The sequence below is a fragment of the Notechis scutatus genome, chromosome 4 (genome assembly GCF_049901735.1).
Source record: "Notechis scutatus isolate UNSWTSFEM ecotype Mainland chromosome 4, rNotScu1.2, whole genome shotgun sequence".
In the NCBI taxonomy this organism is placed as follows: domain Eukaryota; kingdom Metazoa; phylum Chordata; class Lepidosauria; order Squamata; family Elapidae; genus Notechis; species Notechis scutatus.
Window position 1 is genome coordinate 43,567,703 of NC_142012.1, and position 23,432 is coordinate 43,591,134.

General features: G+C 34.1%; 1 protein-coding gene across 27 annotated transcripts in view; it reads right to left on the bottom strand.

Moving 5' to 3' along the window:
- TENM3 (teneurin transmembrane protein 3) overlaps positions 1–23,432 on the bottom strand; it is a 708,976-nt gene that overhangs the window by 247,373 nt on the left and 438,171 nt on the right. For 2 of the 27 annotated variants that reach the window (XM_026667192.2, XM_087963279.1), the window contains exon 1: positions 10,919–11,037. The exons of 12 other annotated variants lie outside the window; for them this stretch is intronic. The gene's annotated coding sequence lies outside the window, so the exon portion shown is untranslated. Of the gene's footprint in view, positions 1–10,797; positions 11,038–23,432 lie in introns of those variants that run through there. 13 more of the 27 variants (XM_087963291.1, XM_087963286.1, XM_087963285.1 and 10 more) reach the window with 7 other exon arrangements.

Genomic DNA, 23,432 nt, shown 5'->3' on the forward strand with positions numbered 1-23,432 from the left:
GGATTTAGTGTAAACACAGTCAAATTCATTTCTATTTCAAAAGCTAAGAAGCTTCCAAAGTAAAAGTGATTCTCTGCTGATGAAGAGATACTTTTCTTTCTCTTTTAATCTTTAAATTCTCTTCTAGCAAGATCTAAGTTTTCTCTGCCTCTAATGTTTTGACAACCATAACAAACAGGATGAAACAATTCTCTAAGAAGGATTTTCTCATTCAGTTTTCCAACGAATTATTGACAAAATACTTCAACATTATATAAGAGCTAGGAATTGTTTCAAAGGATAGAGATATAGTTTTATGTCATCTAAAAATTGTAGAAAGTAGATAATTACTTTTTATATGCTCACTATAATAATGTTATATAAAACTAATTTACTATCACAGGTTAAAAAAATTGAATACATTTTACAAAAAGTGAAATTCAAGTCTAGTACCTGTAAAGTTTAAAGACATTTTTTAATCAATGCAGGCTGTGGAAAGTATTTTAAAAAGGTCCTCAAATACATTAGTAAAAACAAATCATTTATTTTTGAAGCATTAAAACAGCTATGTCTCTCACAAGCCTCCTTTGTAAGTTTTGAAAGCTGTCTCATTTTTTTCCATGCATGTGTGCAACTACAGCACACAAACTTTCCTTGCAGCTTCAGAATAAATGCCACATACAGAAAACTCAGGCAGCATTCAGTGAAAAGCATTGTTAAGGATATAACTCTTGAACAAACAAGAAGTAAAATTATAGGAGACTCACATTCATCTTGCTAGAAATAAAAAGCGTGATCCTGAAAAACTTTTGAAAGCAAGATTTAAGTACATAAAAGATAACAAGAAAACCAGTAAGTAAATAAACTCTCCCCCTCCCCCACCAGCTGAATTGTACTTAGTCTACTGTCTCTAAAGTGCAAATAAATTGCAGGAGCACAGAAAGAAATTAGCAGATGATTGAGAAGCTTGTACAAAAGAGTTGTAAGAGCATTTGGAGGTGAAAAAAGAGTTTTTGTTTGATCATTGTTAGATTTTACCCACATATAAAATTTTGAATAAAAGACTACTTAGAAATAAAAGTTAACAAGGAAACATATTAATGTTTTATCATTGTACAAAAATGACGGTATTCTGACCTTTAGCATCTTTAAACTTTGGGATGTACCGTATTTATCGGCGTATAACACGCACAGGCGTATAACACGCATCTTCATTTTAAGAGGGAAATTTCAGGAAAAAAATTTAAATTTCTAAATAAAAACTTTGAAGCACCGCCCGGCCTCCGCTTGCCCTCCGCTCGCACCGCCCGGCCTCCGCTCGCACCGCCCGGCCTCCGCTTGCCCTCCGCTCGCACCGCCCGGCCTCCGCTCGCACCGCCCGGCCTCCGCTTGCCCTCCGCTCGCACCGCCCGGCCTCCGCTCGCACCGCCCGGCCTCCGCTTGCCCTCCGCTCGCACCGCCCGGCCTCCGCTCGCACCGCCCGGCCTCCGCTTGCCCTCCGCTCGCACCGCCCGGCCTCCGCTCGCACCGCCCGGCCTCCGCTTGCCCTCCGCTCGCACCGCCCGGCCTCCGCTCGCACCGCCCGGCCTCCGCTTGCCCTCCGCTCGCACCGCCCGGCCTCCGCTCGCACCGCCCGGCCTCCGCTTGCCCTCCGCTCGCACCGCCCGGCCTCCGCTCGCACCGCCCGGCCTCCGCTTGCCCTCCGCTCGCACCGCCCGGCCTCCGCTTGCCCTCCGCTCGCACCGCCCGGCCTCCGCTTGCCCTCTGCTCGCACCGCCCGGCCTCCGCTGGCTTCTTAAACATTAAACACGCATACATCATTTGCCCCCTATTTTCAGGGGGAAAAAAGTGCGTGTTATACGCCGATAAATACGGTACTTCCTCAAAAGCAAAACACTAATTATATGGCTTGTTTCACTCAACAAAATCTGAACTAATTTAGCAAGCATGACCTAGAATTGCCTTAGAAAATAATTATTTGAGGCTCTCAAGATGTCTACCAAAAGGGATCTTTTACTAATTTTTTTCAGTTAGATACAAAAATGCATTCAGGAAAATACAGGCTTGTGAATTATAACATTGTTCAAATAAGTCTGCTACCAGTTACTTAAACAAACACATATACAATACATACATATGTACATATACATATACCAGATAAATAGCAATAGCACTTAAGACTTATATATCACTTCATAGTGCTTTATAGCCCTCTCAAAGCGGTTTACAGAGTTAAGACTATTGCTCCCAACTCATTTTACCCACCTCGGAAAGATGGGTCAGCCATGAACGGGTGACGAACGAAAAAATATTCATTACTCTGTTCAATGACTAATAATAATTTTGATCTAACAAATCTAATTTAATTTTACTATATTAGAATATTGATAACTAAATTTATGGGGAAAAATCCCTCATAGCATTCATTCAAAATTTGTATACAGGAACAAAAACTTCATTACTGCTAACATTATATTAGAATTGGAGATTGAATTTTGAATATGTTTGAGCAAGACAACTTTCTTGTTATGTTACATTTAATTAGACATACTCTCTAATGACAAATAAATGTACTCACTAATTATAGAACTTTAGATTACTAATAACAGAACTCTAAGCAATACCAATATCCCAAGTAAGTTTTTCAGTAAAAAAGATCCTCTGACCTGAATTCAACTTACTGCCGAAAAGCAACTACAGAATGAAGACATATATTATTTGACATTCTAGAACCAGTAATATAAGGTCTATACTTTTTTTACTCCATAATTTTTGGTTTGTACTTTCACTATTGCACTTTCATAAAACAAAAACACACACACACACACACACACACACACATTTCAACTGTACTACTGTTTGTTACAAGATTTCACAATGATCCTTGGTAAGAATTATAAGAAAACAGAATACTGAACAATTCCATACACAATCTACACAGACAAAAATCATAATGTATCAGTAAATAATATTTTTCACTAGTCAAACACATGGACCATTTCTACACTGTTAATTTTAAAAGGACTATTTTTAGAATAATAGGTTTGGCAAAACTAAGACAGATATACACATAAACATACATTTAAAAATCAGAAGATTAATGGCCCCTCTCCAAATTAACAAATGTCATCAAACGGCACAAGCTTTTATGAGACAAAATTTTAGCTCTTTTATTAAAATTGTTAATTTAAAAGGGTGCTACAAAGTTCCTGATTTTTGCCTACATAGCTCTCCTATAAAAACATATGCTCACAATTTTATGCTGCACACGATCAGTAGAATACATTTAACTATACATAGGATTGTTTAAAAACATCCATCTAAATTTCTGGGAAGCATCAATTGCTTACTGTGATCAGTACAATTAATGGCACTTTGAAAAAAATCTTATGTATGTTAATAATTCTATTCCATCTTATTGTTTTAATGTTCGTTTCAATTCTAATGTATGCTCAAAGAGCTTAATCCATGAGCTTCAATATTATTTGTGTGTGTAGGATTATGGCATGCTAATTATGCAGATACGAAAAGACCTATTTTGAGGGGGGGGCTTATTCCTCATTCTCAGTACACTGCACTGTGCAATCTTCAAAGCCTTCATACTCCAATTCCCTTGAGACAACTCTCACTATCTAACAATAACGTTTTAAAAATGGAATTTTCTACAACTTTTTGTACCATTGCAAGTTTCTTTCAGTAATTTCCTAACTATATTGCTTTAAAATATAACTGTGATGACCAACTCAACTTTTAAATATTTTTTCTAATAAATAATTTACTTTTAATTCCTAAATAATTTTAGCTTCTTTCCCTCATATTGACCTCGAGAGTATTCTTAATGTTAATATATTAATTTATTACTTTTCATTGCTATTATTTTATTGCTTCTTTTATTTTTAAAACATATCTGCATCTGTTTTTAATTTACATCAGCTTATGTTTTGTATTTATATTTAGACATTTTTCTTTTTTCAAGTTTAAATACTGAATTGCTGAAAAAAACCACAAACCTTTATCACATATATATGTCACACATTAAATGGTCTACTAATATGCCTTCTATCTGCATTAAATTATCACTTACTTCTTTTATAATTATCTACAATATTTAAGCTAATTTTGGCTTAAATATTTAAGCTAAGCTAAGTTCCCCCTCTATCAGTATATCAAATATGAACAAAATTACCCCCAAACAGCCAACTCAAAATATGAAACATACATAATTCAACCAAAAGTGATAGGAAGCAGGGATGTACAGTAATTGTTTATATACTAACATTTGTATAACAATCCTTTAATGTATTTTAATGTTTTACTGAAACTTATTACTCCCCTAGTGATATATTGATGCTGTTATTGAACAATATTATTCTGGAAAGTCTACAGCTCAGCAGAAAATGTCAAAAAGTCAGGATTTTTGTTGTTGTTGCTGCTGCTGCTCCTCCTGCTGAATTTTCTTTTTTAAAATGTTACTAGCACACAGTTATTAGTATATGAATGGTACTTCTGTCTATTAAATCCATAATATAGTACTCTCTGTAAAAGTCTTTTGAAGAGAGCTTCTCCAATGGAGGATTTCATTTTTTATGGATTAAAATGGAGACTGAATGTCAACCATATACCTATGATACTAACGGGAGCATCTCATTTTAGTCTGATTCAGTTTATACAACATTTTTCTGATGGAGATGCGCTTTTAGACTTTTGCACTATCTTAGAAATTGCTCTATCAAAGGTAAGCAAGATTAGAATAACTAAAAATAATCATTAACATAAATATTACTAATTATTAGTATGTACATTTTCTCCAATCTATTAAATTTAAAAAAAATTACTATGTGGACAATATTGAGAGGGGTTTCAAGGTCTGTATCCAAAGCTTTTAAACAGCCATATAAAGCCCAATGCTTTAGGTAATAAATTTCCAGCTAATTAACAGAGTTAAGAAATACATTTAATTAGTGATAAGAATTTTTCTTATAAAAAATGGAACATTTTTCAGTATAAAAAATGGAAGTGGTTCCAATAATCTCTGTACATAACGGGATATTTTTATGACTGGAAAAAAATCTGAATTACTTCATAAAATAATTTTATCTATGTTACATTCTGTTCAATATTGTTACATTGTATGTTTTTAATTTAAATAATTCAACTGTAGTTTATTCAATATTGAAGATAAAAAACCCATCTACTTTATATGTGTGTAACAACTGCACCTAACAGTACAAGTTCTTAAGAACTGGGTCATATTCATTTAATAAATTATTTAAATATACTCCTGAAAGCTGAGATACTATAGTACTTACTATAATACTTACTGTTTAGATATCTGAAAAATCAAGTCAGTTAAGGTTTTAATGAGAATTTTACCTGTCAGTTGACTAAACATGGTTTGTGAATCTAAAGTTCACAAAAACGCCCAAATAATTTCTGAGATTTGGAAAGAGATTAGTTAAATCTGTTACGTATAAATTTCAAAGTGCCAGAATGTATCATGTACATGTATAATGCAAATACAATATGTATTTAAATATTGCTTTTACATATTATTAAATAGGAATAGATTCATTTTAATACTCATACAATATTAACTTGAATAATTTCCAAGTAAGCATACTTTCATGTTTGAAAATAAAAATGTTACATAGGTAACCAAAACAGCTAATGTTCTCTTTATCTTTTCCATATATGGAAAATGGCAAGTATATGATAAGGAATTGTCATCTTTAAAAGAAAGATACTTTGAGCAGATATAAACCGATCAACTGGTCTCAGATTGAAAAATTAAAGAAAATCATTTTTGAGAACATCTTCAAGTAATAAAGCATAGAAAGAAAATATCTACTTCTACTTTCAATTTCTGATTAATTAATTATGACTAAGAGGAATAAAACACTAAAACAACAAGTTGAATTCTATGACAGTGATAACACAGGCCTAATGGAACTACAATAAAAAGCCATACAAAGTTTATCTTCACCAATCACTCTTCTGCTTATTTATTTATTTACCTCACTTGCATTTGAATTGAGTCTCATCATAAATTTAAACAACTTGTTTAACCACTTTGATCTTTCAGAATTAATGAGATATGCTAGCTTTACTATCACAAAAACTGAAAGACAAACTTTTCAGGGCACATTGTTGTGTGTTTTGCAATAATGGACAGTATAATATTTAGGCACCAAATTAATGAAATGCCTTAATAATGTTAACTTTGTCTCATAAGGTACTTTCATTTTATTTAAAGAGAACTATTAAAAATGTTCTCAGCTATGTTTTACAGTTCCCAGGAAATAATGGTTTATGACTAAAAGTGAATATATTTAATAAAAGTTATAGCATATTAGAAATAGCAGTATAAAATACTACTTATTTTGAGGTACTTTAATAGTATAGTATAAAATTAACATAAACAACTGTTCAAGAGTTTAATGTAGTAATCTGTATAAAGCAGCACATTCTAAGCCTATCTTGAAGCTTCTGTATAACTTATTTTATCATATAAAATGAAGACTCAATGAAATTATTCTTCCCTTTTAATAAAAAAAATGAACCAATTTGTAACACTTAACAATTCTCCCCTTTAACAGTTATTAAACTATGTTCAAAATTCAGTAAATCTTGAAATTTTATTTTATTTTATGTCCATTTAGAGAACTAAAATAGTTTTAAACACATCCTAATCCTTTAATAGGTTCACATCTAATCTACAAAAAACAAAATAAAACATTATACAGATATTTGGTATTTTACCCATTTATTTTTAAACATTCCACTATGCCTTTTGACTGATTATATCTTTTTAAGAGGGCTATAGTATATTAAAAAATTATGTTTGTTAGTTTGTACTTTAGGAATTATAGCCAAAAACCTGAGAACTGCACAGCTAATCAAAGTCAATAGAAGCTGGGCCTAAAATAGGTGCAACATATTGTAAGTTATAGTTTGAGAGAAAAAGCCAAAAAAGAAAATCAATAAACAGAAAAAGCAGCTTACTTAAAAATCAGGAATCAATAAAAGTATTAGAAAATGATATAAAAACAGAAATAAAAATCTGTTAGTAAAAGCATATTTTCTTGTTTTCCATAACAAAGCAAGCCTGACACAACTTTACATTCAAATTGGTCCATAATTAAGTTATTTTTCTGAATAGCTATCCAAATAATTTCCTTTTTTTACTCTAATTTTTTATTGCTCAAATTTTTTTTTGAGAAGCAGTTTTTACTGTTCTGTGATGTTTGTTATGCTCATTCATACACAAGTGGTAGTTATACTAACTCTGTTATTTCTTTACAGATGTTAAATAAAAATACAAGATGAAAAAATACTATAATTATTTACAATTATAAAGCATTAAAAAGTGAAGCCAATGAATATTCCAAACATAATTTTCTTAAAGGAATTTGTTACTTGCTGTTTATTCTATAAATATAGTAAAATGAAATCACATGAATCAACTATTATCTAATCCTAAAGGCATTTGATATAGAAATCAAATTCATTAAAATCCATGCAGCTTTATATTTATGAATTTATTTAGGATCCACAATTAATTTATACTTAGTAGTGGGCTTTATTCCATTTGATTTCACTACCCTATCAAACAATTTTCAATTTGGTTCTTCATCTTGCAATTTTTCCAACTAATAACTTTTCCTACATAATTTTATTATTTTGTTTCTTTCAATATGGAATATGGCTTCCCATGATATCTGATTGTAAATTTATATTTGTGTACCTGTGTGTAAAATATATACCTACATACATATACCTATAATGCATACATACACACACACACACACGCACACCCGTCTGTCCTTTCTTGGATATACCTTTGAAGGTACACACTTTGAAACTACAGAATTCAAAATATAAAATTGGTTCTGCAACAATTCTAAAGGATTTTATATACTGAAATATGTACACGTGTGTGCAACACGTATTTATTTCTCTTTAGCTCTACAATTACAACTCTGAACAGAATGCATATACAAAAAAATGGGGATGTACTTCTAATATATGAATGTCTGGAGCTTTCCCCAACAAAAAAAAATTAGTGCAACTTTACGTATTTACATTTTAATAAAATGAGATTTTAATTTTAATGAGATTTAAAAGATCAATCAATCTAAATAGTGATTTTTAAAAATTTCAAATTCTAATTTTTGGGATTTAGAATAAAAAAGATCTGGAAAACTACTATTTTGATTAATATTACCAACATATGACTTCAAGAGTTGTTATCAATATAAAAATAAAAATTTGTATTTTTAACCTTTCCAATCTAAAATAAAATATATAGACTTATAGGCTTTTCAAATAGGGTTCTGCTGCTGCTGTTCTATTCATTCTTTTCAGTGTGATTTAAGCAGGTCAACTGAAAATCTTTACAGTAGATTGTGCTCTCTCACATTAACACTTTGTATGGGAAAAACAAAGTTCCTATTAAATATGGCCATATTCTGTTTCACTAACCAGCTGTTTGTAGAAATATAAAAGTATGAGTTAGCAATTTGTATTTCAAAATTTAATTCTTAATTCTGAAACCTTTCTTCCACTAATTACACAGTAACAAATGAAAAAAATATGGATCTATAATTCTGTCATTTTATATTACTTCCAGTGGTGATAGATACTTAGCAACCATTCTCTTCTATAGAGGAATGAATACCTGAGTGAAGCATGCAAAATGTCATGTGGCATTAATTATCCAGATCATTGTATTTAGACAGCTATTATCACAATGTGTAAAATGCATTCATTTTAGATCCCACTTTTTTGAATCTGTTTCTTCAGCATTCTATTGAAGGAAATGCAAATTTCCACCATATTTATTATACATATATATATAGAGAGAGATAAAGATATAGATAAAAAGAAATGTCTAAACAAGCTGCTTCCCCCTATTCCTGATTACAAATGATTTGGATTAACTGGTATTTTTCTCTAGAAATATTTGCAACAAGGAAAATGCATAAAATAGATATATAAATTATTTTATTAACGTGAATGTTTAGATATATTAAAATGAAGGAAGAAAATTTTCACCTAAATGTTTTCCAAAATTAACTGAACATTGTGCTATTTCTGCACAGTATTTAGAAGCATTAGCACTTATATATAATATTGCAAAAATGTGCATACACCTTTATGATTGTCTGTAAAAAAAAGTAATAGTGATTCATTCCATGATATAATGAGCATAAAGAATACTCTAGGTGTAATATGCTATGTACAGAATCTTCCAACTAGCAACTTTTCCTACATAATTTTATTAATTTATTTTGTTTCTTTCTAGTTCTGCAGTAAAATAACTCTATTGTTCTCTGCTTTTCAAATTCCTGAACAGGTTAGTTTGCAGGGATTAGTTTTTGCCTGAAGGCCCACAAAGTTTAAACTGAACTATTTTTGAACTAACTAGAAAACATCTTGGAAAGAGAACATGTATAGGAAACTGAAGCAAAGTTAATTAAGAGCAGCTGTGTAGATCTGTAGTGAAGTAGATCAGTATCCCATCAAATCCTCTACAGGTTCCCCACTTTTAAACCAGTATGTACTTCCATTTGCATTGGGGAAATGATTAAATGTATTAAAAATACTGCTTTAAATTCACATAACATGAGATGTTAGTATAAGGTGTTTTTTTTAAAAAAAAAATCAATACACATTTTATGATCATTACTGAATGGCTGTTCAAAATCGGATGAATTCTTATATTTTCTTTTAAATATTTCTCTTTTCATAAAGATTGTACAAAACAATGAATTTTTAACACTTTAGTCAAACGTTCATAAGTGGAGAACAAAAGATTTATTTTTGAAAACAAGAACTGTGGTTTATACAATTCCAGACATGAATCTGTTTTCAATTACTGAAAGTATTTCCACTTCAGTGGAAAGGGATCAAGTCTACAGCTATACAATTTTGGGGGCAATGAATGCAATTATATTAAGCTTTATAAACAGAATGACTTTGTGACAGGATCACATAGTCTGCATATTCTGTGTCTGTTATGAGAGAAAAGAAAAGAGAATTATAAATAAGAACATTGGATTTGCAATTGTGGAGTGGAAAATATGATATGCTTCTCCCCCTTTCAAGTAGCATAATAACTGTCCTATATTTCCTAGCAATACTTAATAATTATTTTTAAATCAACATTTTCCGGTATTATATAAAAGTACATTATATTTGCGTTTATAAAGTTGAATTTATATATTTAATTATATTTTCTCTTTAATTATCACTATTTTAAAAAACCAGCAGTACGCTAAACAGTGCTTATACGGTGAGGTCCGTTATTTTTACACGGAGCCGAATTCTTCATTAGAAATATTTACTACCCTTTGAGAATGCCACGACACGTTCGCACTAATCAAGTCCAAAAGCCCAAGGAACTCGACCCAATTTTGTCTACATCAGAAAGCGATGAAGACTAGATGTGCTATTCTAAAGGCTTGAATGCAATAATTTGCTGGAGTTTTTTTTTTTAACGCAACACACCCCTGTTCAAGAATTCTTTGAATGTTAAAGTGGCTGTACGAAAAAAAAGAGCCACTTAAGTAACCGGAGAGCTTTTTGCAAGAGCATTATTAGCACGTTGAGAAATAGGTAAAGTTAAGCTACTCCTTTGCTAGATCTCCATCTAGCTCTTCAGGGGTTAACAAGCCACCTCATTCTCATTTCCAACGCTAATATTGCCTCTGCACCGATTCCAAGAGAAGAGCAGCCTCCTCCCATTCTATAACACCGCATCGGAACAAACATACATAAAAGGAGAAAGGAGGGGGGGGGAGAAATCCGCACATTTACCTACAGCAGCACTAGCGCTTCTGTTTTTGAATGTTTTAAGTGGATCTTCTGGAAGTAAGTAGTCGCACTTTATCCCGGCTCGGCTGTAAGGTCAGAGAAGGGTAGCTTTTCAGGCACCCACCTTTCCGTGGTGATTCCGCCTTCTGGATGTGACGAGCTGAGCGCAGCCCTTCCAAGTTGAATCAGTCTATAATGTATCATGTTACAGAGCCTGGCTTTCTCTTCAGGCACCGAGCAGCAATCAGACATGATAGGCTGAGGCTCCTCTGTTTACATCCAAGCAGGGGAGGGGGGGCGGGGTTGGCATCGCTTAACCCTTGCCGAGCCACGGGGCGCCTCGTTCTCCCCATTTCCTCGGACTGCCGGAGGAGGACGGAGTTCTGAGCGCGGCCAAAGCCGCTCGCGCTTCTTCGTCTGCCCCCCCCCCGCCCCAAACGAACCTCCCCCTCTTCTTTCAGATGTGCAGAGACTGGCGGAGGCCCCGACCCAAAGATAAGCTGTCGCGCTGAAGGACTGCATCGCAGCAGCGCCTATTGCATTAAAGAGGAGCCGGAACGGGGACAGCTTTGGAAGGCAAAATAAAATTCGTCTCTTGTTGGCAGAGCAAAAAGTGCAAAAGAATAAAATGGACAACAAACTAAATCTCTGCTAAAGATGGGTGCTTGGGTTGTTGTTTTTTAAGCGAGTATGCATTTCTCAAAGTACTTAATTCTTTTGACTGTTAAGAATTATCTTCTCCGATGGTCTGAAATTGAAGAAGTCAATTCTTTCCAACGGGCGCCTTAGAATTCCTTTGACTGAGAATGTCGGCAAACGTTAAGGCTCGAGATCCGTGCCTGGCGGGTTCTGCGCTACTCAAGACACAAACAACCTTAAAGATACGTCATAATCACAAACTGATGATCTGATCCGTAACATTTCCCTTTCGGATCTTATAGCATTTGCATCGATCTAGGTTTTATTACGTTAGGCTACCATTTCTGGCTGCAGAAATCCGGATAACCAACAAACAGCAAAGGGCTATTCCCCCCCAAAAAAAAGGGACAAACCCCCCCCCCCCGTCTCTTTTGCCAGGTCCTCCAGATTTCTGCAGACCAAATATAGTAGCCCTAATAAAAATTTTGCAGAAAATGCAAAATGGATTAAAGAACAGGATTCATTTTTAATATACGTGCATAATTTTCTTGAGAATGATTGACACAGATCTATCAGCACTGCAAATACAGAATCCGAGAACTGGAATTTTTAAAAAAAATTAAGGAGCTTAGATGAAATACAAAACTGAAACTATCCAGAATATTGCTAAAAAGAAGGGTTTATCCCCAGGAAGTAAGGAAAACCCATTGGAAGCTCATGGCAATATTTTTGAAGGTTACAAGGTTGTGGATCCAGAAGAATAAAGAGGGGGAGGCCTCTTGCATTTGGAATACCTGCAGCCCCAGATCTTAATCATAAACGATGGGACTATTAACAGATCTTGTGTTCTGTTTCATCTCCTGGTTAAATGGAGAAAGATTTTTGCAAGTTAGCACCCTGATTCTTCTGGAGAAACAGGGCAATTGTGTTATTTATACATTATTCCTACATAACATATGAAGTGTTTTACCTCAGTTAGAAACACATCTATTATTGGCATGAACATTGTGTATGAATTAGTTCATACATGTGCACATTGTTCAATTTATGTTTATTCCACCACCATCACCAAATCAACCAACAGGGGGCTGTACAGTTCTTGCCACTAATTTACAACAGGAACATTTAAATATTTTGCTTTTCAATTTTTCTTTAAAAATTATCATAATTCATAATCTAATAATTTTATTCTGTGATGTATACTGCATTGCTTGGTATTCCTAATATTTGTATTCTGCATCAATATTAATTTCTGAGGATTAATAATTAATCATTAAATGTTTTTACGAACATGGGAAATCATAGCTTTATCATATTTGTAAATACTTCATTTACCTGTTTTTATTTATTTATAATCTTTTTCCTTGATTATATAATTTATATGGTTTCTTAGATGGTTCATCTAATTGTTTTACCTCAACCTTCTGCAAGTAAGCAACATATTTACTACTACAAACTAAGTTTGTTTTTATTATGTTTTTCCACTGGTTTCACATGAGTTTGAGGGGCAATTTTCATACATTTAAGGTTTAAAATTATTTTTTCAAAATGAATATTTTCATATTCTGAAATCTTCTGTTCTTTATATTGTTCTTTATGTGTATATTACTAAGAATTTCCCAAATTTGGAAATATTTTCAAATAATTCAAAATACAATTCAGATTCGTAAATACCAATGTATTTATGAACATTCTATGACAGCTTTTTTGATTCTCTATCCAGAATTCAGGCAATCACCAATGTAAAGACAATTTACCAACATCTCTTCAACTGTCAATGATCTCCTTAAATTCCCAAAATATTCAGTGCATGAAAATATGAGATAGAGAAGCTAAAAATTATCTCAAATTTAATTAACTATTAGTCATAATTATGAAAAACTATGATAAAATGATTTATTTCCTTGCTTTTGACTTTCAAGCAAATCATAAGAATAAAGAACACAGGTCATTTATCACGGTTGCATATTAAATATCTTAAATTAACCCAAACATATTCTGATCCAGCATAAACCTGGTTTTCTTGTTTAAAGAATAAACAGTGTTAAGATATCATAGTTCTGACAATCTCCATTTTGTAAAGGCTGGAGGCTAAAGTCGAAGAAAGAAAACTCTCAATGCTATTGGGAAAGCTACTATAGTCCTGGACAAAAGGATCGTGGCACGTGAAAAGACCTACAGAAATAAATTATATGAAGCAATGTATTGTGAAAATATCAGAAAATTAGGGGGAGTTATGGTATAGAGATATCAAATGTGCAAAATAAAATTATGAAAAGAAAGACATAAAATGTTTCTAAAATAAATTAAAAAAAGATGGGACTTACTAATACATAACGGAGCAAAATATTTTAACACTGAACATACTGGAAAATAGTTTCGAACAATGGAACCAAAAGTTAATTTTAAGAGTGTCTCTCTCTATAGAAGGACTGTGTTTAAAATATGTTAGGAAGATGAACAAGTTTTATCAGAGAAGACCGAGATTGATCTGTAATTGGATTTTAAAATGCTGCAGTAGCCATACAAATGAAACCAGCTAATGTCTTCATAATTAAAAGGAACATACAAACAACAAACCAAAAAAGTGAGCTAGATAACACTCTTACATTGGATTTACAAACGGGGCTTGTTAAAGTTTTGAAGAATTTTGTAAGAAAGGACAAAATAAAATGAAAAGAAATCAAATTCTAGAATATTATTAGAGGGGATAAAAGACTTAAAAATAAAAGGAGGGAATATAAGGTTGGTTTATTTGAGCAAGGTTAAGATATGTATTTAGTATTTGGTAACTGCTAAACATTAATGAAGGTGTGCTGATCAGGATTGAACAATAAGGCTTTAAGGATATGTTTATAAATAGATGGGCCATGGGAAGAAGAATTCAATATCTTGTATTTTAAGAGGAGATGATAATTAAAATAGGTTATATTTGTTGTGGTGAAGGCGGAAATAATTTCTTCATATATTTGTTTTTCTTTTTTCATATTTTTCTTTTTCATTTTTCCATTTTGTTCTTTTCTGCACTTTTGTTCTATATTTTTCACTTTTGTTCACTATTTTTGTTCTTTTATCTTTGCAATTTACTTTAGAATATATATTTGAAATTTTAAGTATGTTGTAGGTATTCTCACAGAATGATTGCCTTATCATTGGAAGGTAAATTAGTGACTTTTCTTCCCCAGCCACCTTCTACCTCTATTGCCCCAACTTCCTTTTTTTAAAGGGCATTTTAAAACTGCACCTCTCTATCAAGCCTGGAGGCACAGTTGGAAAGAAAGAGGATGCTAGAAGAAGGTGGTTTGCAAAATATTAATTGCTTATTCAATCTTTTTTGTGAATTAAAAGATTCTCTCAAAACACTATATTAACATAACTCGGCAGATACAGACATATTAACTTCAGACATCTCTATCGCTCCTTTGTTGACTCTAGGAAGGAATGCTAGAATTGTGTAACACTCAGTAAATTACATGTTATCTTTTCTTAAATTCTGAAAAAAACTAAACAACCAAACTGCTTATAATTCCTGACACTATTTAAAAGGAATTTCTTATCTATTTGTGTAGAAATTATCATAGACAAATATAGATGCAATGCTGAAGATATTCATTATCATAATTCAGATACTATATCTCAAGATCAGAAAAGCTAGCATTGAAGAGCTCCATTTGAGATGTGTAGTTGTGTCTGTCTCTTTGAACTATGAGCATGCTTTCAAGCTAATCTATATACTCATCATCTATGGATAAAGCAAACAGAATGTCAGTTGCTTTAAGGAAAAACTGACCTTCCAATCCTGTCAGAAAAAAAAAAAAAGCAAGTACCCAGATATTTCTTATCTTGTGAGTCCTCTCTTGTCAGCATATCATTCTTAGCTGTACTACTTAGCTGCACCAAGAACATATTAATTTAGAATTAAAGTCTTTTTTTAATTCTCACCTACCCCAAATGGCCCTAATTCACAAATTTTTGACATATTAAATTTGTTAATCTTTGAGATTGTGTAAGATTATTAATAAATGCTGCAAAAAATAATATAGCTACTCCTTCTGGAAATATTCGGCTCAAAATTGCCTTAGTTTATCTATTAGCAGAGGCTGCTTCTTGGTGATAGAAGCTACATTATTTGTCACCTAATTAGTTATGAAATGGTCCCAAACAGTGAATATTTTCCAATGTCGTACTGTTATTCAGACCCAAGACTGGCTTACTAAAAGAAATATTTTTACAAAACAAAAAACAAATAAACCCCTCTAAGCCTGTTTTGTGAAACACACTATCAGAATATAGTCAGCAAAACATGGCCATAATCCAAAAACCCCAGGGGACTTTTATGACTCTATAAACAGTAAAGTTATCTTTTCCCTTAAGTCTCCATTTTAATATAAAAGAGCAGGTGATGCTTTCAGAATAATGCCCCTGCCCATTTAGATAATTTGAGCAAAATCATGTTCATACTAAAATTGACAAAACCTGGCAGAGTGAAAGATACTCTTGATACTAAACCTTTCTGCACCTTCACTCTCAAATTTTCTTAGCAGCATTGGCCAAACCGATACTGGCAACTGTCAAGTCATAATCCATTCACTGCAAAATTATCTGTTCAAAAAATCTCAATAGACCCCAATCATCCATGCAGTAGAATAAGGGTCAGGTTTGATAGAAGAAGCTAAAAGGCCTTTACAGCAGCTCTTACATTATTTCACATCAATTCACCTGTTAATCTCCATTGTCTCCAAGCATTAAAAAAAGCTATAAACACTTCAACATTTTTACAATGAAGGAGAAATGACAAGTTCATATTGTATTTCCATATTATCTTTTTTTTTAAATCACATGGTTTTTTGTAGTGTTATGAACACTTTCTTTATATCAAGCGTCTTCAAACTTGGCAAGTTTGACTTGTGGACTTCAACTCCCAGAATTCCTGAGCTAACATGACTGGAGGAGGCATTCTGGGAATTGAAGTCCACAAATCTTAAAGCTGTCAAGTTTGAAGACCCCTGCTTTATATCATATGGTCACGTTTTCCTGTAAATTTTTTACAGATCCTAGGAAATCTATTTCAAAATATTCCTATAACAGGTTTTCATGGTAAACCACTATAGCGACTGTACTCCAAATGCCCATTTGGCCATGTGTATTTAAAGCAGAAGTAAAGGATCTTATTTATTAACTACCGTTACCCCATGCCATGTAGGCCCCAGCATCCTGAATCCACATGTAAGTCAATTGGAAGCAGTGCAGTTCGTGAAGTAGCAGTGTTGCAAAGCCAAAATGAACTACAGCCATATACATGCCATTGCATTATGGACCAACTAAAGTTCCCAAGGGTGGCTCCATGTAAACCATGTTGCAATAGTCCAATCAGGAGGCAAATAAGATATTAGTGATCATTAACAGGGTCTCCTGCTCCAGGAATGGGCATAATCAGTGCATTATCTCCAAGGACTTGAAATGGATACCTAACATTAGAACCATCATTAAAAAGGCACAACAAGAATGTTCTTACTGCATCAACTTAGAAGCTCAGATTGTCCAAGGATCTGTTGATACAGTTCTAAAGAGGAATTATTGAGTCTGTCATTTGTACCTCAATAACTGTCTGGTTTGGCACAGCAACCGAACAGGGAAATACAGACTTCAACAGATAATTAGGACTGCAGAAAAAACCACCCTGCCTTCCATTTGTGTATACTGCATGAACCAGAAAGAGGGCTGAGAAAATATCTACAGACCCCTCACATTCTATACATAATTTCTCCCCTCAGGATGCCGCTATAGAGCATTGCTGCCATAAAAATAGACATAAATATAGCTTTTCGCCTGTGCCATCACTCTGCTGTACACTTAATTCCCACAGCACTGTTTCATTTCTCATCTTTTCTCATCTTCTCATCTTTTCTACTATCTTCTCTTATTGGTTTCTTACAACTTATCAATTGTTTGTTTGTAACATGATTAATTATTGTAACTATGATTTATGACCTATGACCGATTACTTGCTGTTTATATGAACATTGTGAGCTCAACTCCCGGAAACAAATTCCTTATGTGTCCAATCACACTTGGCCAATAAAGAATTCCATTCCATTCCCATTCTATTCTGATGTAATTATACAAAGGCTCCTGCTCTTTAAAGTGCATCCAGGCGTAGTTCCAGATTGTGCACCAAGTCTGTATGGGATAGTGCAATTCCATCCAGTACTAAAAAGGGAATCCTCCAACTCCTGGATCTGGGGGGGCTCAAATCTCATAATCCTTCAGTGTTGGCAAGGTTGAACTGCATCCTATTTTTCCTCATCTATAGCCTCTATACATTGAGAAAGAACTTTAATAAATTCACTTGGATGACTGGGGATAGAGATATACAATTAGGCATTATCTGCATATTGTTTATACCTCACCATGTACTAGTAGAAATCTCCCCAATAGCTTCTAGATATTGAAAAGGAGGAAGGCTAGAACCTTGAGACATATTGGAAAGCAGAGCCTAGAATTTCACCATTTCCTTTCACCAACAGCAACTTGGAGAAAGAAGAACTGGTATGTCCCACTCCCAACTACTCAGCTTATCTAGAGGAATACCATAGTGATACTGAAGGCCAGTGAGTGATCAAGGAGAGCATGATGGAGCACAATTCCTACCAGAAACTCATTACAGATTAGCAACAAGCTAAAAGGAGAAGGTTAGAAATTAGATAAAATTGTCCATCTCAAAATTGCATCTCACAAGATGCATTTGTCATTGCATGGGTGCACTGAAATGCCCACTCTCTGGGTGGTTTTAACCAAGCAGGAGGGTATGGATCTAATACATACATGGCTACACCTACAGCTTTGGGAATCATGTCCATTTCCTTGGGATTAACAGATTTAAACTCTTCCCATATAACATCACAAGTATCTCAATTATCTCCAGAAGTCCTGCTGAACTGGAATGCAATTTGCAGAGAGTTGAGTGATTTTACTAGCCAAGAGTCCATAACAGTCCTCACAGCAACCCTTACAAGGGCTTTACCAGTACCTCCTGACCAAGAAGAGAGTGGTTTGTCCTGTTGGCCAACACTTGGAGGAATTAATAAAGGCAGAGATACAGTACAAGCTTTTTTTAAAGCTAGCTTTATTGTCATAACTTCATAAGGAAAAGCTGTCACTTGCATCTGGTCACATTCATTCCTACTTCACTGCCAGTGGTGATCTATCTGTCTCTTCTATCACTTCATCTGCCTATGAAAACTTGTGGGGGCGGTATTGGGATCTATGCATAGAGAGCATCTGTATAGATTGTCATTGTCTCATTCCAAGCAGTCCCAAGACATTATTATCAAATAATTATTATCAAAACCTCAGGAAAAACCTCAAGCTTCCTCTAAAACACAAAGGAACCCATTAGGTTCCTGGGACAGGCGAATTGAGGAGGCTCTGCTTCCCTGTGGAAGGATGTAAGCTGTGGTAAACTCCAACATTACCTGTAATCATCAATTCATGACAACAGATGGATGGAAATATCCACCAACTCCAGATCACATAGCTAATGCTCTGAAGTAAAAGCCAGGTCATTTTTCTAGCATTAAAGGAATCACATCTGAATATTTTGGCAGCCCTTTTTGGTGGGGGGATAAATAGTGAAGCCCATCATCCTGAGGAAAGGAGACACATAATTTCCACTCCATTTTACAACAATGAAGATAGTAAGCCAACTGTTCCTAACTTTAGTATTATTCTTAAGCACAATTGATCAATTATATGCAAAAAATATTTACTTTTACTGTCTTGAATCTGTACAGAGCAGGTTTAGACCAATGCTTTGTTCTTTGTTATCTGGCAGGAAAAAAAAATAGTGATTCCAAGAGGAATTTTCTATGTGGCTTTTGTATAGTTGATTTTTAATCTAAAATCTATAGAGAGACAAACTTGGCCCAGAGAGATAAGAAGTTGTTAATGTTTACCAAAAAGTTATATACTACGGTATTATAGTTTTAGGTATACTATTCATGGTAATTTGTTAGACTACATCACCACCCTAATGATGAGGCTGGAATGTATTTAGCCTATCTTCTTTCAATTTATACATTTACTTAATTGTGGAAACATTTCCTGAGCCAAGTCTTTATCCTTTTCTGGCAGTAGAACAATTCCAATTATACTATACACTGACAATGCAGAATCTTGTATGATAAAGGCACATGATAAGGACACTGAAGTTTCCACCTATCTTTGGCAAAGATGAAAAACTAATTGTTAACTTCCAGAAAATCAGGATGATCATTTTTGCAAAATAACATTCAAAGATATATACCTAATAAGTTAATAGGAATAGCACTAGATATTTATTTATAAAGATCTTGGCTTGTTTTTTCATGCCTCTCTGTCACAAAATAAGCACTAATATTCTACTATTTTCATCTAGAAGAATATGATGACAACTTTATACTTTTCCATATAAAGAGAGGGAGGTTATTCTGTCCTAGAGTCTGTCCTGTAATATATTTGAAGCTACATTTATCCATCAGATTCTGTATGGGATATTTCTAGACAACAGATTATATTAAAAACATTAGAACATTTTGTCTATCTTTGCTGTTCCCAAATTTGTTAGAAATTTAATAAACAAATAAATAAATAAATAAAATGCAGCTTTTCACTTTGAGATGGAGATATTCCTTTGTAGGCCAGAACCTAGCATCATATATTTTCCTTAATAGGCCTTGCTCAATTATTTTTTAAAATTATTTAACATTTAGATAAATAAAATGATAAATAAAATGAAATATGATGAAATGTTGAATTATAACATTTTTCTTTTAAGTTTTGGCAATACCAAAAGACCTCTCAGGCAGCTGCCAAAGTGATGACAACTTCTTGAATTATGGGGATTTTAAAATAGGTCTATATCAGCTTGGATTCTTGTTAACAGAATTGCTTCAAAATATGTATGCATCTGTTTCAAGATTCAACAGTCTGCCTTCTTTGGTGTTGTATGGTGGATTTCCTAACATTCTTATTTTGAACACTGATATCCCTGTGATTCAAGTACCTTTGAGTCATATAATGCTGTATTCAGGGGTGGGATACGACAGGGGTAACTACTGGTTCGGGATTTATGAGCTTCCCTGTAATTATCATTAGCACGCTGCATGCCGAGAAGCAGCCTTTGAAACAGCCCTCTTTTCTTGTTTTTTTTAAACTGCAGCTGTGCCTCGTTCACAGCTGAAGTTGAAAAATCAGGAAATAAAGATCAGGTAAGAGCCCAGAGGGGGCGGAGGGGGGCAAAAACTTCAGCAGACATAGAACTGGTTCTATGTCTGCTGCTCTTCAGAGCTACCGGTTCTACAGAGGTGGACAGAACCAGTAGAAACCCACCCCTAGCTGTATTGCTAATTTTATTTCAGATGGACTAGACCAGGAAATCAATTTAAGAGGAAGGCTGAAACAACTTTTATTGAGATTGGTGATTATAATAGAATCTTGCAAGTCTGATTATGCTATATCTCCTCCTGTTTCTTATAGTTCAGTTAGGGAGGTGTATACCTACAGTATGTCCCCTTCTAATGTTATATGGCTTTTCTGAAATTAAAAAAATAGCCCAGTTCCTTTTATCTATTTCATGACCTTCCCTTCCATATTTTCCTTGGTCTCTATAGGATATAGGGATTGGCAGGTTCTGCTAATTTATTCTATTCTTCAGAGAATACAGGTAATATTTTCTATTTATTCTTACCCATACTAACTACTGACTGATAAAATCCTAATATTTACCTGGCAGTTGCTGCTTGTCTCTGTATGCACCATTCACAACTTATTCAGCTTTGAAGCAACACTATAGTGTTTGTTATGTCTTTTAAAAAAAATCTACTAAATTTTTATGTTAATTGTAAACTGGTAATTGACTATATTAAACTGTACTGTCTAACTTGTCCCTTTTGCTGTTATAAAAATTAGGTCTGACATATTATAAAACTTCATTCGTTTTTTACAATAGCATACCATAGTAGCTTATAATCATTTTGTGATTAAATAAGACCCCAGGTCTTGTCTTTTTCTGTTGCTTTCAGCTTCCAGTTCACCATAGATAACAGAAAAACTCATTATTAACTCCCAAGGGCTTCCAAATACTTTCTTTTAATATTCTTCTAATTTGTACTATTACATCTTATTTCATTTCTATTACTTTAATCCACAAGACTACCCAATTTATCCCATAAACTTTTTCTAATTATCTATACTGAAGTATTCATACAATCAAGTGACCATCCTCTCAACCAACAATTTTTATTTCTCTGATCTCTATTTCTAAACAACCAAGCTAGTAAAAACATGGAATGTAACTTGTGCTAGTACTGCATAGTTTTTGTGAGCACTGTTACTACTTTTAGGAAACAAAAATTATGTACCTCTTTGAGAATGGTTAATAAAGTATAATAAAAGATGGGTATCAAAGGAAAGAATAAATACCTCCTTTTGCCAAAACAATATTCTTTATCTGATCAACTTTTGCATAACTGATTTCTTAACATTGATTTCATAACCCAATACATTAGCATAATACATTGTAATTTATCAAGCAATTAGTCATGGAACTCAGTAATATTCAAAGTGATTGGCAAATATTTCTAGTTTCATCTACCTTCCAAAGCCAACCTCCACATATACTAGGTTTTGATTTTTTTTGTTGGTTTAGAATCTACAGCACGGGTGTCAAACTGGTGGCCTATGGGCCAGATGCATCACAAGCAGGCCACGCCCATCCTGGCTCACAAAGAAAAAACATCGTCACAATACATCACGTGATGCGATCGAGTTTGACACTTGTGATCTACAGGAATGCTACAGATAAAGGTTGCAGCTTTAATCAACATATATTTGGCTCCTTACATTCCAGTATTTGAAATTATATGTGTTCCAATGATAATACTGGTAGTCTTGCTTAAAGTTCATTCATTCAACAATCAACCGAAGTTACAACAACATTAAATTAAGAGATATATGACTGTTTCTTAAAGTTCTGGCTATTGAAGTGTCCTGCATTTATGACCAACTTTTGACTGACTGCCTACTTATTGTCACTAGCTGCCTCCACCACTTGCTCCTGCCAGCTCCTGTGCCCAACTGCACTATGCGCCACTGCTGTACCAGTTGGGGCTTTCTTTCATACCATCTTGTTTTGTGCAAGAAAGCAAATGGAGACTCTGGCTAGTGTGATAATGGAGGTCCTGGCTGGGATGAAACAGAGGCTGTAGATGGGATACAAATGGAGAACATGGGCAAGGAATGAACATAACCCTGGGTGGGTACAAGAAAAGTCCCAGCTGCACTGATGTGAAAGAATTAGCAAAAAAGGCTCCAAGTAGTAGAGTACTGGTATGAAGTATGGCAGGTAGTGTGGTGGCCAGCGCTGGTCAGCGGAGGCAGCTGATGGCAGCGGGTAGGCATGGGGCCAAAAGGGCAGAGATGGGGTGGATAGATAAGTGGTACTGAGTTCAAGAGATGGCAGTAGAGGTAGTCCTTTATTTTACCAAGGCTCAGGGCTAAGAAAGATCAAAACAGGAATAACTCTGGACAGGGTAGGTTACTTTTCTGGATTGTACACCTTATATAGTTCCAACAGGTACCTTTCCTTTGCCTGTGCTTCAACAAGACCCAAAGAATCTAAATAAAATAAATCTTCCTGGATAAGACTATGTGTTGTACTTGATCAATTTCCTGGTATTCCATTCAGAATAGTTAGAGAATGATAATCAAGACATTATCATGCAGGATTCACTTTACATATATAGCATTACGTAGGGATAAAAGAGAAGTGAATTTTAATGTAAACAAAGTCTATGCAAAAACTAGTGGGCAACGTTTCACTGTCAGTAGTTCTTGATTTGCAACCATTCATTCAGGACGGTCTGAAGTTTCAGCAGCACTGAGAAAGTGACTTACAACCAGTATTGACAGTTACAACCTTTGCAGTCTTCCCATGGTCTCATTATCAAAATTTAGGCGCT